Below are 15,773 nucleotides of genomic sequence, written 5' to 3' on the forward strand. Positions count from 1 at the left end.
GAGGTGCTGCCTAACAGCAGACTCAGTGAGAGGCAGTAACAGGCGCACTCTTCTATTATTGTGGCTGCCAGCACTCCAGGACCAACTGGGTTTACAAAAATAAAGTTGTGTCATCTGCTGCATGTACCGCATCCCCTAGAACAGGTTATTAAGGGGAAGTGGGGAATATCGGAAGCAGATGGAGGAGTCTTTGATTTGCATAAGGTGCCATTTGCATGGCTCAGAAGCCTCCAGGGAGGGAATAATGTATAGAAATACACATACGTAAGCCCTTGGTTGGGAAACAGAGGCACACTGATCAACCACAAAAATAGATGCGCGAGAGACCGGGCTGGAGGGAGGGGGAGGCGGGCGGAGAGGATAACAAGCAAAACTAGTGCCCAGCACAGAACTCCAGGCGCAGCTGCGGGGCGGCCCTCCCTCCAGCTTCTTTTCCAGCACTGTGATTTCAGAACTGATGGATTTTATACATGCAACGGCAGGATGGTATTTCCAAAAGATCTGGCTTTTCTTCTCTCTCCCAGAAGGGCAATTGGTTAAAAAAAAAAAAAAGAAAGACAAGGAAAAGAAGAGCATAGTTACCAGCAAGCTGGCTGGATGACCCTGGCAGACAGGAGTTTGTGCGTGCTTTCCGGGTCCCCCGGTGCAGAAGAGAGATAGTCCTGTGCACAGAAGCCGAGAGTGAGGGGTTCAGAGAGCGGTGATCCCGCCAGGAGAGGAGAGGAGAGGAGAGGGTGGGCTCAGGATGGCGATACCTGACCTTGGGATTGGCCACTGGTGTGGAGGGCCTGGCAGGTGCTCTGTGGGTCTGCCACCTGTGAGGTCCTTCTGTGTCCCAGCCCCTCGCCGTCCTCAGCCTTGCTGGCCGCAGTGCTAAGAGCAGGAGGGGCTGGCTGGTGTCACACAGTGGTTTTGTTTCACACCTTCTCAAGTGCCTCGTTCTCTCACCAACACAGGTGTCAGGGGAAGATGGGAGGTGGGTCCCTGTCTGCACAGGGCCCTCTGCAGGCCTGGTTCATCTGCGCCTGATCTTTTATTTATTTATTTATTTATGGCTGTGTTGGGTCTTCGTTTCTGTGCATGGGCTTTCTCTAGTTGCGGCGAGCGGGGGCCGCTCTTCATCGCGGTGCGCGGGCCTCTTGCTGTCGCGGCCTCTCTTGTTGCGGAGCACAGGCTCCAGACGCGCAGGCTCAGTAGTTGTGGCTCACGGGCCTGTTGCTCCGCGGCATGTGGGATCTTCCCAGACCAGGGCTCGAACCCGTGTCCCCTGCATTGGCAGGCAGATTCTCAACCACTGTGCCACCAGGGAAGCCCCTGATCTTTTTTTGTGGTACGCGGGCCTCTCACTGTTGTGGCCTCTCCCGTTGCGGAGCACAGGCTCCGGACGCGCAGGCTTAGCGGCCATGGCTCACGGGCCCAGCCGCTCTGCGGCATGTGGGATCTTCCCGGACCGGGGCACGAACCCGTGTCCCTTGTATCGGCAGGCGGACTCTCAACCACTGCACCACCAGGGAAGCCGCCCCTGATCTTTTAATTGTATGTACCAGGGTGACAGAATTGAGAGCCAGTGTCCGTTTCATGTCCAGCCACTGGGACATGGTTTAGCCAGAACAGAATTACCCCCACCTCCCACCCACCTTTGATTTGTCAATTCCAGTGTCCTCCGCTCTGACCATTCTGAACTCTGCAGATCAGGCGCTTCCTATTTTATGACCTGTTTCAGTAGTGGGGCTGGGGGCCGCTCCTTGGCTGGGCATGTGGGCTGCTGTCCTACCCTCACTTTCTGTTAGTGCCTGTCGATGTGGGAGTAGCACCCACCTAACTCCGTGGGACTTAATACTATGACAAAGGTGACAAAAAATATGGACGACAGTTAGGGTCACCTCTCCTTTGGGAAGGAAGCCACTTGGCTCAATGCCACAGTCCAGTTTCATAGATGAGGCCGGCCTCCTCCCGAGCCATGTGAGTGCTGCCCACTGGCTCGCTGACCGAGGCGGCTGGCTGAACACCGTGGGGCTGGGCTCCCCTCTTGGTGCCTAGTTGTTGCTGGAAGGAGGCCGCCCAGCAGGGCTACACTCCCCAGGCCTCGCGCTCCTGGGGGTCACGTGACTAGTTCTCCCTGGTGGGCTGTGAGTGGAAGTGACGCCTGTCACTTCCGGGCAAGGGGGTGAATACTGGTGGGGGGGGCAACCTCCTTCCCCTGGGCTGTGGCTGAGAGACACCAGGGAGACTGTGGGTCCCTGGGTCCCTGCGTGGAGGCCAGGCTTCAAGCTGAGTCTGACTGCAAGGGGTGTTGGGACGTGAGGACCCTTGTACAGCAGTTGGCTTGTCCTGGTGAAAACAGCCACTTTCCTTGTGCTTTTCTACCAGGCTGGAGGTCAGCCATTTTCATCCTGGGTGGGCGACATCCCCAGCATTTTGCCAGTTATCTCAAGAGATTTTGTAAAAATTTTAAATAAAAACGAGTTTCCATGCCTTTTGGCTTGAAATTTATACACATAGGGTATATACTCAGACAAGAAAAGAGATTTCCATTACAATACTCCAAGCTTAGAAAAATAGATGGTGATGAGTGATATTACAATATACTTCTCAGAGAATTCCAGCCAGGTGCCTTCAGGTGTTGAGATCCTGACGAGCGTAAAAACTTCAATTTGCGGCTTCCCTGGTGGCGCAGTGGTTGGGAATCCGCCTGCCGATGCAGGGGACACGGGTTCGTGCCCCAGTCCGGGAGAATCCCACGTGCCGCGGAGCGGCTAGGCCCGTGAGCCGTGGCCGCTGAGCCTGTGCGTCCGGAGCCTGTGCTCCGCAACGGGAGAGGCCACAGCAGTGAGAGGCCCGCGTACCACAAACAAACAAACAAACTTCAATTTGACTTACACGTTTGTGATTAGAGAGAGCTTCAGAGGTACAGATAGTCCTTCCCCATTGGGGTGGAAATGGGGGTAAGAGAGAGCTCTGTCGTTAGAAATGAAACTGAAATTGCCAGGGCACAGCCCCTCTGGAAAGAATAGGAATCATTTTCTTGGAAATGAGGACAGCGGGCTTTCTTCCTTGTTGGGAAAGTCATTGGTGAATCCAAGTAATCGCAGTAGAGGGGCCTGCTGGGTGATGTGGAGGTCTTTGCCTTCTGGCTCACCTGGTCTGTGGCAGACTAGAGATTCTTGCCACCTGATGTACCTGTGGTCCTTTAATTTACAGCAGCCTTGTCAACCAGGGGAGGTTTTGCTCCCAGGGGACGTTTGGCATTGTCTGGAGACATCTTTGTCACAGCTTGGGGGGCAGTGGTGGTGCTCTGGCATCTAGAGGGTGGAGGCCACAGATGCTGCTCAACACCTTACTGTGCCCAGGACAGCCCCACCTGTCAGTGGTGCTGAGGCTGAGAAACCTTGATTTACAGGGGCAACTGGCAAGGTTGGGAGGTGCTGGAGGGTCCTTTCCATGCTAAAGCCATGAAGACAGCATTCTTTAAGCATCACGATGGGCACTTATCCGATGGTGAATTATATGCCAGAATCCTTGTTATCCAGTTATGTGACTATGTCGGTCCTGAGCTCGTGGTGCCTGGAGAGATTCTGTGGGAGGGGTGACTTCTCTACCTCTCAAGGCACGAGACAAAACAGGGCTGCTTTTACAGTTGCTCCTCCAGGAGAGGCGTTTGCTTCCAGATGTGATGCCCTTGTGCTCAGTCCAGACTCAACACTTCCCTGGGGGCAGCAGTCCTGGACCCAGCGTTCTGCACATTGTTGGGGGGAGCAGCTTTCACCACTTGAAGCTGACATCCCAGGGAGGGGGGCCTTGCTGCATATTCAAGAACACTGCTTTGCAATGGAACCCCAGGGAGGACATGCTGGGCAGGAGAGAGAAGCCGTTGTCTTTCTGCTGTTTCTCCTCTTTAAAACCACTGAAAGGCTGGAGCAGAGCTCTGGTGCCTCCACCAAGCTGAGCGGGGGGAGGAGAGGCTGAGTTAGACGCACAGGAAGCCGCTTGCCCACGTTAATGCTGAGACTGTTTGTAAATATTGGTTCTAGGGAACCGGCTCTAACCTACAGTTTGTCTGCCGTGTGTTGGTAAACCTGCCTGAACATCACCCTCTGCAATACCCTTCTGCCAAACTCTTTTTTTTTCCAAGTGGGGAATAGAATTATTTTATTAGCTCAGAACTCTCCAGAATCCTGGGCTCCCCTCCCTGGTGGGAGAGTGGAAGGTCCCCATCACAGAATGGGGTCCTGGGGATCATTTAACCCGACTTTGGTTTTAACGGAGGAGAAACTGAGGCCCAGAAGGGAAAATCAATGAGATGGTCCCAAGTGCAGGACTGAAATCCCAGCCTTTCATCTCCCAGGACAATGCCTACTCCCCCTGAGGAGGTGAAACCCCACGACCCCTTAGTGACGTCAACTCATTTTGGTGGCACTGAGGCTGGAAGGGGAGTAGGAGATTCAGGACACGGAAACTGTGGGAGGTAAGATATCAGGATGCTGGATATCCTGATGTTGGCAGCTTTGAAAGGTTTGACTTTGATTAGTTTTGCATTTCATCAAATTGCATTTAATTTGTGTGTTTGGGCTTCCCTGGTGGTGCAGTGGTTGAGAGTCCGCCTGCCGATGCAGGGGATGCGGGTTCGTGCCCCAGTCCGGGAAGATCCCACATGCCGCAGAGCGCTTGGGCCCGTGAACCATGACCGCTGAGCCTGCGTGTCTGGAGCCTGTGCTCCGCAATGGGAGAGGCCACAACGGTGAGAGGCCTTAGTACCGGAAAAAAAAAAAAAAAATTTGTGTGTTTGCCAGTCTTTCTCTCTCTCGTTGGGCAGACAGCTGTCCCACCCCTGGTTGTACTCCTGGCATCTGGGCTTGCCCAATGCTCGGGGCTCAGGCTCAGTAACTCCTGTTGAATGAACCAATGGATTCCTTGATCACCTCTCTTTGATCAGCTCATGGGGACACTTAACTTGGAAGAGAGAAACTCATTGACTAGAACTTTGGTCTTTTCACTGCGATGTTGTGACTGAATGTTTGCAACCTCCCGATATTCATGTCTTTAAAATGAATCCCTAGTGTGCTGGTATGAAGAGGTGAGGGCCTTTGGGAAGTGATTAGGTAGTAAGGGTGGAACCCCCACGAATGGGGTTAGTGCCTTGTAAAAGAGACCTCAGAGAGCTCCCTCGCTCCTACCGTGTGATGACACAGGAGAAGATGGACATCTATGAACCAGAAAGAGTGCTCTCACCAGATACTGAATCTGCCAACACCTTCATCTTGGACTTCCAGCCTCCAGAAACCGTGAGAAATAAATGTCCCAGTCTATGGTATTTTTGTTATAGAAGCCGGAGCTGACTAAGAAGTCATGGAAGCCTCAGGGCCTCTGTGAGCACAGGATGATCTTTCTTTCCTCCCAACCCATTTCCAGGCGCCCAAACATGCAGAACCCCGGTGGGGTTGGTGGTGCCTGGTGACATTTAGACAAGTTTAATTCCTATCATACTGGAAACACTTCAACTTAAAATTGTGGTAAAATACATGTAACGTAAAGCTTACCATCTTAACATGTGTCCAGTTCAGTGACACTAAGGACATTCATGTCGTTGTGCAGCCATCACCACCATCCGTCTCCAGAACACGTTTTCCTTTTGCAAAACGGAAACTCTTTGCCCATTCAACACTAACTCCCCACTCCCACTTCCCCAGCTCCTGGCAACCACCATTCTACTTTCTGTCTCTATGAATTTGACTAGGTATTTCACATAAGTGAAACCATGCAATATTTGTCCTTTTGTGAGTGGCTTATTTAACTCAGCATAATGTCCTCAAGGTCCATCCATGTTGTAGCCTGTGTCAGAATTTCATTCCCTTTTGAAACTGAATAATATTCCATTGTATGGATGGACCACATTTTGGTTATCCATTCATGTATCTATGGACACTTGGGTTGCTTCCACCTTTTGGTGATTTCGAATAATTCTGCTATGAACCTGGGCGTACAACTGTCTCCTCAAGATCCCACTTTCGATTCTTTTGGGCATATACGCAGTTATGGAATTGCTGGATAAAACATTTAAACTTTCTATTATAATCTTTTATTTCTGTGTCTGGAAATTGATTAATTCATCACGTGGGAGATACAAGTATCTGTACTTCTGGTTCAAACATTTACTGTGCGCCTTCTACAAGTCACTCTTTTGGGGGCTGTGGAGATGCAGAAATGTGGAAGAGGCAGTTGGGCCTCAAGCAGCTCAGCGTCTAATAAAAGAGATGAGACTCAAGCACCGAATGATGAATGCCAGGGAGGACACTGATAAGGGCTGGGATGCGCAGGGGCGAGCTGGGAGGGTTTCCTGGGCAAGCTGGCATTTCACATAGCTTCTGAGAGGAGGTGGGATTTGGACACATGAGGTTGGGTTGTCAGAGATCCTTCTCTAGAGCAAAAGAGCTTTCACTCAAGAAACTCTTTACATAGTGTATTTTCTCTTCTGGATAAATACTAACATGAGGACATTCTCTTCTATACTGTAGATGAGATTCAACATCCCCGAGGTGAGCTCCATAACCTCCCTGGGGTTAGGGGTGGAGTCTGTGTTCGTGCATGTGTGTGTCCGGACTTTGGTTAAAGACGACACTGCCTTAATATGACAGGAGATATCATAAGACACCTGGAAATGGTTGATGGGAGCAGATGGATAAAAGGTAACCGGGGCAGGGGAGGGGGGTATCTCAGTCAGCTCCTGCTGCTGGGACAAGAATCCCATAGACTCGGTGGCTTAAACAACAAACATTCTATCTCACAGTTCTGGAAAGTCTGAGATCAAGGTGCTGGCAGACTCTGTGTCTCGTAAAGGATTCTCTTCCTGGCCTGTAGACTCCTCACCGTGTCCTCAAGTGGCTGAGAAAGAGACCATCTCTCTGGGGTGTTTTCTTTCAAGGGCACTAAACCCATCATGAAGGCTCCACCCTCATGACTGACTCACCCTGCAAAGGCCCCACCTCCAGATACCATCTCACTGAATGTGGGGGGACACACACATTCAGTCCACGGGGTGGGGGTGGCCCCTCCTGGCCCTGGTGTCAGCAGGAGAGTTTCTGTGTCGGGAGACGGTTGCGGACTTGTAGCTACTGAGGAGTGGTTTCTAAGGAGGAAGAGACTCTTGGACTCGGGGCACGGCGATGCCTTCAGCGTGGCCTCACTACGCCGGGCCTCTGCAGTCAGAGCAGTTTTCAGGACAGGCGTCAGAGAGCAAAGACACCTGGAGACTGGGAGTCCTGTGGGGTACCCAGTGCCTCCTAAACTCCATTTTCCAGCCTTGGAGGCATGCACACTTCTTAGGAGCGTTTCCAGGTCCTCCTCTCCATCGTGGCCTTAGTTGATCCCTGTCTCCCCCTGTGCCTGAGATTGGCCCCCCAATCGTGGTGGGAGTAATAGGAGGGCTCCCTTCCCAGGTCCTGGAGCAGTAACTTTGTCGAAAAACCCGCATGTCTACTTCACCCTGAATGGGAATTTGTCAGGCTATACAGTTAAAGGTTAAACTATATAGAATTTTCAATGACCTGAAATAATCCACCTGTTTATATTAGCAAAAAGGTAAATTGAGAGTATATAAATATCAAGTTCCAGTAGGACTGTATAAAAATACTCATTGCTCAAGGTATCCTTTCAACAGTGGGTTCTGCCAGTATGTAATGGATTATAAACTGGATAATGCCCATCGATCCTGTAATCCCATTTCAGGAAGCACGGAGCACAGAAGTTGCTAAAAATGCCCAGTCTTACTTGTGCAAGGATGTTTATATCTGCAGTAACAGCGGGAAGAATTTAAACTGTTAATACTGCGTTGTTGTCAAGAATGATAAATTTGCTGATTATATATTTCATAGAAGAGCCTATTGAAATAATATCAAATTAAAATCACATCACATAAAACAGATTCCTGACAATTGCGAATGCAGGTCGATGATGGGAGAACTGGGAGCCTTTCTGTTCGTCCAGTGGCTTTTGTCTGAGTTGCTGCCATGGACAAGGCCCTGTGAGGCTGGGACACGGGACAGTGAGCCCAGAGGCAGATCCCTGCCCTGAAGGGCCTGCTGACTAGCGGTTGGCGGAGTCAGCTAAGTCAACAGCTGGAATTCCAGGGTGAGTGACCAGTGCTCAGCAGGGCGAGGACAGGGGGCTGTGGGCGCCCCTAGGAAAACTCACAACCTGTCCTGGCGATCATTCCTGGAGGGTGGATGGCTAGGAGAAGGGTGAGTGTGTGTGTATGAGGGCGGGACATGTGGGGTGCACAGACGCCCAGGGTGGGACAAAGGAGAACGCGTGGCATGATGGGGGGACCTGCCTGAGGGTTGTGTGACAGAGGAAGAGATGGGCAGTGAGAGGTGGAGATAGAGGCAGGCTGGTCATCCAGACCAGCAGTGGGCACCTGCTGCTTTTGCATTAGTTAGTTTGACTATCTCAAAAGAAAATTTTTTTGATAACAGCTTTAACGAGATATATACTCACACACCATACAACACACTCATTAAAAGCATACCATTCAACGGTTTTGAGTATATTCAGAGGTGTGCAACCATCACCGCAATCCATTTTAGAACACTTTGTCCCCCCCTAAAAAAACCCCATGCCCTTTAGCTGTCACCTTCCAATCCTCCCCTCCCCCCAGCCCCTGGCAATCACGAATCCACTTTCTGTCTCTACAGATTTGCCTGTTCTGGATTTTTCATGTAAATGGGATCATGTGACTGGCTTCTCTCACTTAACATAATGTTTTTATATGTTATTTTTTAATTGACACAAAAATCCAATTTGGTACTAAAGTGTTCTTCAGAGAAAAATAATATGAGTCCTTCCTGGCTAGGAAAAGGAAATTCAACTTCCCTAAATTAAAAACAAACAAACAAAAAAGTAGCCATGTATTAGACTGCGGGGGTTGCTGGAGAACGCTGTTGAAGATCCAGAGACTGAATTTTCTCCCTTCATTAGTCTCTCAAAACCGGTGCCCCCAGGCCTGTGACTTGGGGAGAGGTGGGAGGCATGGTGGGAGGGCTGCTCTGGAGCCCTCTGGCTCAGGTCATGGGAGGTCACAAGTGGAGAAGGGGTGTAGCTTCCTGAGTGAGGGAGCCACGCTGCTGCCCTCCTCCCCACCATTCCTACCTTGCACCCGAGCTCTCTGGTCCCTGCGCCCGAGAACCAGCATTGTCTATGGCGTGGCCGCCCCGCAGGGCAGGAGGGAGGGTGGATTCCAGAGAAGGGGGTGTCTGGGCATTAATTAAACACAGACCACCGTGTACCCCGTTGCCATGGGCTGTGTTTTTTTCTTATTTCCTCCCTGTCACTTTGCCCGCCCCCCTTCCTGCCCCCCCCCCCGCTGGTACCCCCTCCTGTGCTGGACCCGCAAGAGCTTGTCCCAGCGTCTGCGGGCTGCTCGCTACCCTCTGCTCATGCATTTCCTTTATCTAGCCATTTGCTCCTCCTGGTTCCAGGATGAAGATTCTAGCCTTAGCTCATTCCACAGTCCTGGCACCAGAGGTACAGAGAGGGGAAGTTACCTGCTCAGGGCTCACAGATCCCGAATTACGGCCCCACAACTGGAACCCAGCCCCTCTGACCTGCAGTCCTGGAGGCCTTACTGTCACCCCGCCCCCATCCCGGACTCGACGGAGCTCTTTTATCCCCATCCCAGTTTAGGGTACCTGCATGAAAAATAAAGCTCTTATTCTTACATTGTTTTTCCTATTAAGACATTATACTTATTGTAGAAAAATGGAACAATACCAAACATCAGAAAGAAAAGAATTCAGCTATCGTCCTGCTACCCCAAAACATAAATAAACGTGGATCTCTCTGTATTTATGCAGATTTTACACGTGCCTGTGCTCTCTCTTCCTCTGTGACCACAGAGTCCTGTTTCTGTTCCTGGTCCTGGTACTTGCTGGCTTTCTTCCTGGTCCTGTACTTCAGGAAGAGCCTCCGGCTTGGCCGTGATGGCAGGAAATGAAAAGCAACATTTTTCCTTAAAGTCTTTCAATAGTTATTTACCGAGCACCTACTGTGTCCCTGGTGCTGTTCTAGGTGCTGGGGGAAACAGAGGGATCTGGCTCACCCTGCTGGGAGTTCCGGCCATTGGCCGTGGTGGGCTCATGTTTTTGTGTGATGAACCAGACCAGGAGCTCCAGGCGCTAACACCCCTCACGTCTTAGGTCCCAGGTCAGGCACTTTCCTGCCTGGTCTCATGGACAGTGGGCTCCAGCATCCGTGTTGTTGGGTGCCCATGCCTCTACTTCGTCATGTGAGCTGGAGGCAGGGGCTGTTTTAGTCCTTTTACGTTCTGTAATTGCTGCAATTAAATGACGCCGTGAACTGACGTCCACTCGCCCAGAACTCTTTATTATGCTCCAAGCGCTCAAGTGCTCTCAAAGACCTGGGAGGTGGTTTTTTGTTCTTTTTTTAAACATTTCATGGAAGCGTAGTTGACTTACAGTATTGCGTTAGTTTCAGGTGTATGGCATGGTGATCCAGTTATTTTTTTGGCAAATTACTTTCCATTATAGGTTATTACAAGATATTGAATATAATTCCCTGTGCTATACAGTAAATCCTGTTGCTTATCTATTTTGTGAACAGTAGTTTCTATCTGTTAATCCCATGCTCCTAATTTGTCCCTCCTCCCCTCCCCCTAGGAGGTGGTTTTTAAGCTTCTGGTGCAGGAGGCCAATGAGTTCTGTTTTCGCAAGTGGTATCCCCCAGGGGTCGGGGGCACAGGCTTGGAAGGCCCTGCCCAGCCCAGCCATTCCCCAGCTCCATCACCCTGGACAACCGCATGCCCTTTCTGAGCGTCTTGGAAGCAGAAGAGCATGTCCTGCCCCAGGCCGGGCTCCAGAACCAGAGCACAGGGCACAACTGTGAGGTCCTTGCTCTTACTGAGACATGGGTCAGGGCTAGTAATACAGACCTGCAAGGAGAGGAAGGTCCTGGTACAGAACCTCCACTGTCCACTGAGAACCTCCTGGGGAGGGAAGTCCAGGCAGCTTTTTGGCCTCTCTTAGCCTTCAGTTCCTTCCCCATCTGCTAATGGAGGGAGTCAGACTAGCTGGTCTCCCAGCACCTTCTAGCTCTGGGACCTCAGGTTCTGGGCCAGAGGGCTGAGCCCATCTGCTCGCCCATCTTTTGGGGAATTGGCCCTCTGGGCGCTCTCTGGGACAGCTGCTCCTCGACGTCAGCTGTGCTGTCATTTCAGCCAACACTTACCTGGACTTAGTGTCTCCCGAGTGTCAGAGGGAGGCTCTGAGTGTGTGTGTGCGCGTGTGCATGCACTGAGTTGCTGTGTTGTTTCTTTCTTAAAAAGATTAATTAATTAATTAATTTTTGGCTGCGTTGGGTCTCCGTTGCTGTGTGCAGGCTTTCTCTAGTTGCGGCGAGCGGGGGCTACTCCTCCTTGCGGTGCGCGGGCTTCTCACTGTGGTGGAGCACGGGCTCTAGGTGCACGGGCTTCAGTAGTTGTGGCACGTGGGCTCAGTAGTTGTGGCTCAGGACCAGCTTTGCTCCTGTGCCACCTGGAAAGCTGTGCAGGGTCCCAGGCTCGGAAGGGCTGGCGCTTGACTTAAAGCTCTGCTGTTGCTATCCGAAATGTGAACAAGGGCCTCACATTTTCATTTTGTTCTGAGGCCTGCAACTCATGTGGCCTGTCCTGGTGGGGCCCCCCTCCCACAAAGAGTGATGCATCAAGTAGAAGCCCCGTCTGGAAGAGGCCCCTCCATGCTCTTTCCTGCAGCCTTGGAGGGGATCCCAACATTAATCCCGCCCTCACACCTGGCCACCCGAGGCTGAGGGGCAGGTGCTGGCCTCTTGGTGCTGTGACGCTGGATGCCTCCCGGCCCAGGTGCCAGGCTGAAGTGGCAGAGGACATTAATCACTCTCAGGTCTGCGTCCCTTTGCTTTGGGCAGGGCAGAGGGAAGCTGGCTGCTGGGCTGGCGTCTGAGCGGTGGGGAGGGCAATGTGGAGCGTGTGAGTCTGCACCTGGGAGCATGTGCTGGGGTTTTAATTAGCATCCCTGCCTCCTGCCCCCGGGGCCCCAGCATGTGCACTGGGGAGGGCGGCCCGGTTTGCTGTGGCTCCAGGCTGCTCCCTATCTTGGCCCAACACTCTCCTCATCCCCAGTGCCGACCCTCGGGACAGAAGGCCGTGGCAGCCACTCTGCTCCTTCGCCATCTCTGGCCAGTGGGGACCAGCCGTAGTGCCCGCATCTCCCCTTTTCCCCCTCTCACTCATTCAGTCTGCTGACACACTGCCCAGTGAGGCCTTCCCTTGGGGAAGGCAATAAGGATGAAAGCTGGAAGGGGGAAGGCCCTGTCCCAGGGAGGGGACACTGGTCCCAGCCCACTTCCCATGGCCCTACACGACCTTGGGCAGCTCCCTTAACCCCAGTCTCATTTTCCTCAACTGCACGGGTAGAGTTGGACACGATGATTCCTAATATGCCTTGTGAACCACTACAGCTCAGAGGGCCCCGAGACCACCCCCAGGTCCAGTGATTCACTGGAGGAACTCAGCAAAGCCGTTACACTCCCACGAGTACAGTCTATCACAGGGAAAGGACACAAATAAAAATCAGCAGTGGTGAGGACACGGGGAGGGGGAAGGGTAAGCTGGGACGAGGTGAGAGAGTGGCATGGACATATACACACTGCCAAATGTAAAATGTAGATAGCTAGTGGGAAGCAGCCGCATAGCACAGGGAGATCAGCTCGGTGCTTTGTGTCCACCTAGAGGGGTGGGATAGGGAGGGTGGGAGGGAGACACAAAAGGGAGGAGATATGGGGACATATGTATATGTATAGCTGATTCACTTTGTTATACAGCAGAAACTAACACACCATTGTAAAGCAATTATACTCCAATAAAGATGTCTAAATAAATAAATAAATAAAAGTCAGCAGTGGGAAGAGGCGCCCAGGGCAGCGTCCGGGGCGAGACCAGGGGTGAATATCCAGGTTCCTCTCCCAGTGCAGCCATGTGGACGGCCCTCAATCCTTTCAAAACAGTGTTTGACAGTGCTCACCACCTAGGGTTGCTCCCCTGAGCGTTGGGGTCCAGAGTGTTCATTGGGAGGTGATCACGTAGACATCACTGACCACCCACGTGGCTGCCCTTTGTCTGTGGCCCCCCAAGAGGTCAAACTGATATAGCACGGCCCCAGGCCCCCTTCCCAAATCACACTGTCAGCATAGTGCGACTATCTGGCTGCCCAAGACCCCCAGGTAAACAAAGACACTTATTGGTCAGGACCTTCCAAGGGCTCAGAGGTGACTTCCCAGGAACCAGAGGCAAGGGCCAAACCTTTTTTGGGGCAAAGCTAACCCTTTACTGCACAGGCCCCAAGATGATTCTGGCAGTGCAGACAGGAGAGGTAAAGGGAAGACGATCCAGGAGAGAGAGGGCCACCCCCATTCTTAGCGCAGGGGATGGTGTGCAGGAATGGCAGAGGGGGAAGGAGGAGGGGCTGAGCCCCAGGGGAGTGGCCCCTCTGCCGGTTCTCTGAGGGCCTTGCCTCAGGCATATCCTGGGAGACTTGGGCCTGACTCTGGGCTGGGCTGTGAAGTCAAGGCCATCCTTGAATGAGAGGGCTTAGGAGACAGCTGGATGTGCCTTTTCTCACCCATCACCTGGCTCATCTCTCCTGCCTTGCTTTCCCCTTCTGGCCGTCCCCTGGCACCTGCCTGAGAGCGTGGCAGCTGGCCTTGGTTCGGCAAGTGAGCCCTGGGGCAGCAGTGGGGTGTGTGGGCTCCCAGGGGCAGCCCCATCTGCCGAAAGGGCTGTCTGCCCTTCAGGAGAGCAGCAGAGTGGAGGCGGCCTTTGTCTCTTCCTTTTTTATGCCGAGTTCAAAGCTCAGCCTTCCCCCCAACTCCTGAGCTCCCCCGTTTACCTCCTGAGCATCCGTTTAGGTGCCCCCAGGGCTTTAGGGGATCCACCAGCCCTGGGTCTTCTCCCAGCAGTTCCTGGGCTCAGCATCCTGAAGATGGTGCCTCCCCTGGGCCAGCCTCCTCCTTCCCAGCGCTTCTGAGCTCTTTGCCCCAGCAGCCCTGGGCCCCGCTTCGTTTGGAGGAAATGTTCCACGTGTGCCATCTCCACCCCCCACACAATGGGAAAACAATTTTTCGAAATTGTTTCTCTTGAAAGCAGGAAACCAGGAATACGGCTTGCTGGGCCTGGCGCCAGCCACTCGGCATCTCCACGCTCCATACTTCCCAAAGACTTTCCTGCCCACTTGCTCATTTCATCCTCACGTGGTTCTGGGGGGGTGCATGGCAGGTTGCGTCACCCCCAGTTTGTAGATGGGGACACTGAGGCCTGGCTGATTCTTGCAGGGCTCCTTCCTGGGGCTTGTCCTCGCAGCCCCACCCTTCTGTGTTGAGGAAAATGGTGAGAATCACACAGATTCTCCCTCTGACCCCTGGGCCCAAGCCCCCCTGGCCTTGGGGGATCCTTCTCACGCTTCTCTGTGGGTGTGAGCCTCGCCTCAGGGACACCTTGAACAAGCCCAGTGAGACTCAGATGCAGACCTCTTTCCAGCACAATGTGACGTGGAGGAAGCGGGTCCTTGGCCTGGCCATCACTCGGACCTCAGCTAGGAGCCCCCTCTTTCCCTGGCCTCTCCCTTCTCCCAAACAGCGTTACCTCTACATTTTCCAGCTGCTATAATAGATTTTATACAGTCGGTCAGTGCACTTTAGCGAGTGATAGATCACTTTCATTGCTTTGCTTCGTGATTAATTTCCCATAATAAGTCCTCTCTAACACCAAGGCGAAAAGAGGAGAGAGAGAAAAAAACCTACATGATCCACTTTGTGCTTCGAGTATAAATGAATTAGATTTAATTTCTGTTTAATTGTTTCCATAGCTCAACCTCTGCTGACTTCACAGGATAATTTATTTTGCAGTCTTGGGGAAAAGGAGGAGGGGGCGGGGGGACAGAGGCTGTAGCCGAGTGGTCTGCCTGTGGACACTGTTTAATTATACCTAATGGTCTTATCTCCTTGTAATTATTGGAGGTTTGTTGGGCTTCTCTGGCGGCCTCCCGTCCGCACGGAGGATTGATTCCTGGTCAGACCTCAGGCCAGCTGCTTTCAAGAAGTCCAGCCATTTGCAGGGAGTGTGGTGTGGAGTTGAGAACAGCAGAGGGGGTTCCTGAAGTTGCTGGTGGGGAGGCTGGATGCAGGGTAACGTGTCTTTGGAAGTGGAAATTTCCTGATGTTACTGTTGATGTTACAAAAAAGATGACTCCCAGCAGTGCAGCAACACAGTGGGTTTTTTCCCCAACTCTCCCTCTCTAGAGCCAGTGAGAGGCCAGGGTGGGCAGGCGGGGTTTCCACTGCCCCTCTTCCGAAGCCGGTTGTTAGAGCTGTGTTGACAGCAGGTCCTCTCTGCCCAGTAACTGAAGCACTTAGTGCTTGGCCAGCAGAATGGGGACCCCTCCTGCACCCCCCTTCTCACCCCCCTCTTTTCCTAGAGAGTCCAGCATGCTGCTTTCTCTTTTTTGAGATTCATTGTAGTAAAATACATATGATGTAAAATGTATCATTTTAGCCATTTTTAAGTGTTCAGGTCAGTGGCATCAAGGACATTCACACTGTCGTGCAACCGTCACCACCATCTACTTCCAGAACTTTTCATCGTCCCCAAGTAAAACTCTGCCTGTTAACCAACAACTCCCCATTCCCCCTCCCCCAGCCCCTGGTAAACCTCTGTTCTACGTTCTGTCTCTGTGGATTTGCCTATTCTAGGGATG

This window comes from Monodon monoceros, unplaced genomic scaffold (genome assembly GCF_005190385.1).
Source record: "Monodon monoceros isolate NGI ecotype Baffin Bay Population unplaced genomic scaffold, NGI_Narwhal_1 Super_Scaffold_9, whole genome shotgun sequence".
Lineage (NCBI taxonomy): Eukaryota > Metazoa > Chordata > Mammalia > Artiodactyla > Monodontidae > Monodon > Monodon monoceros.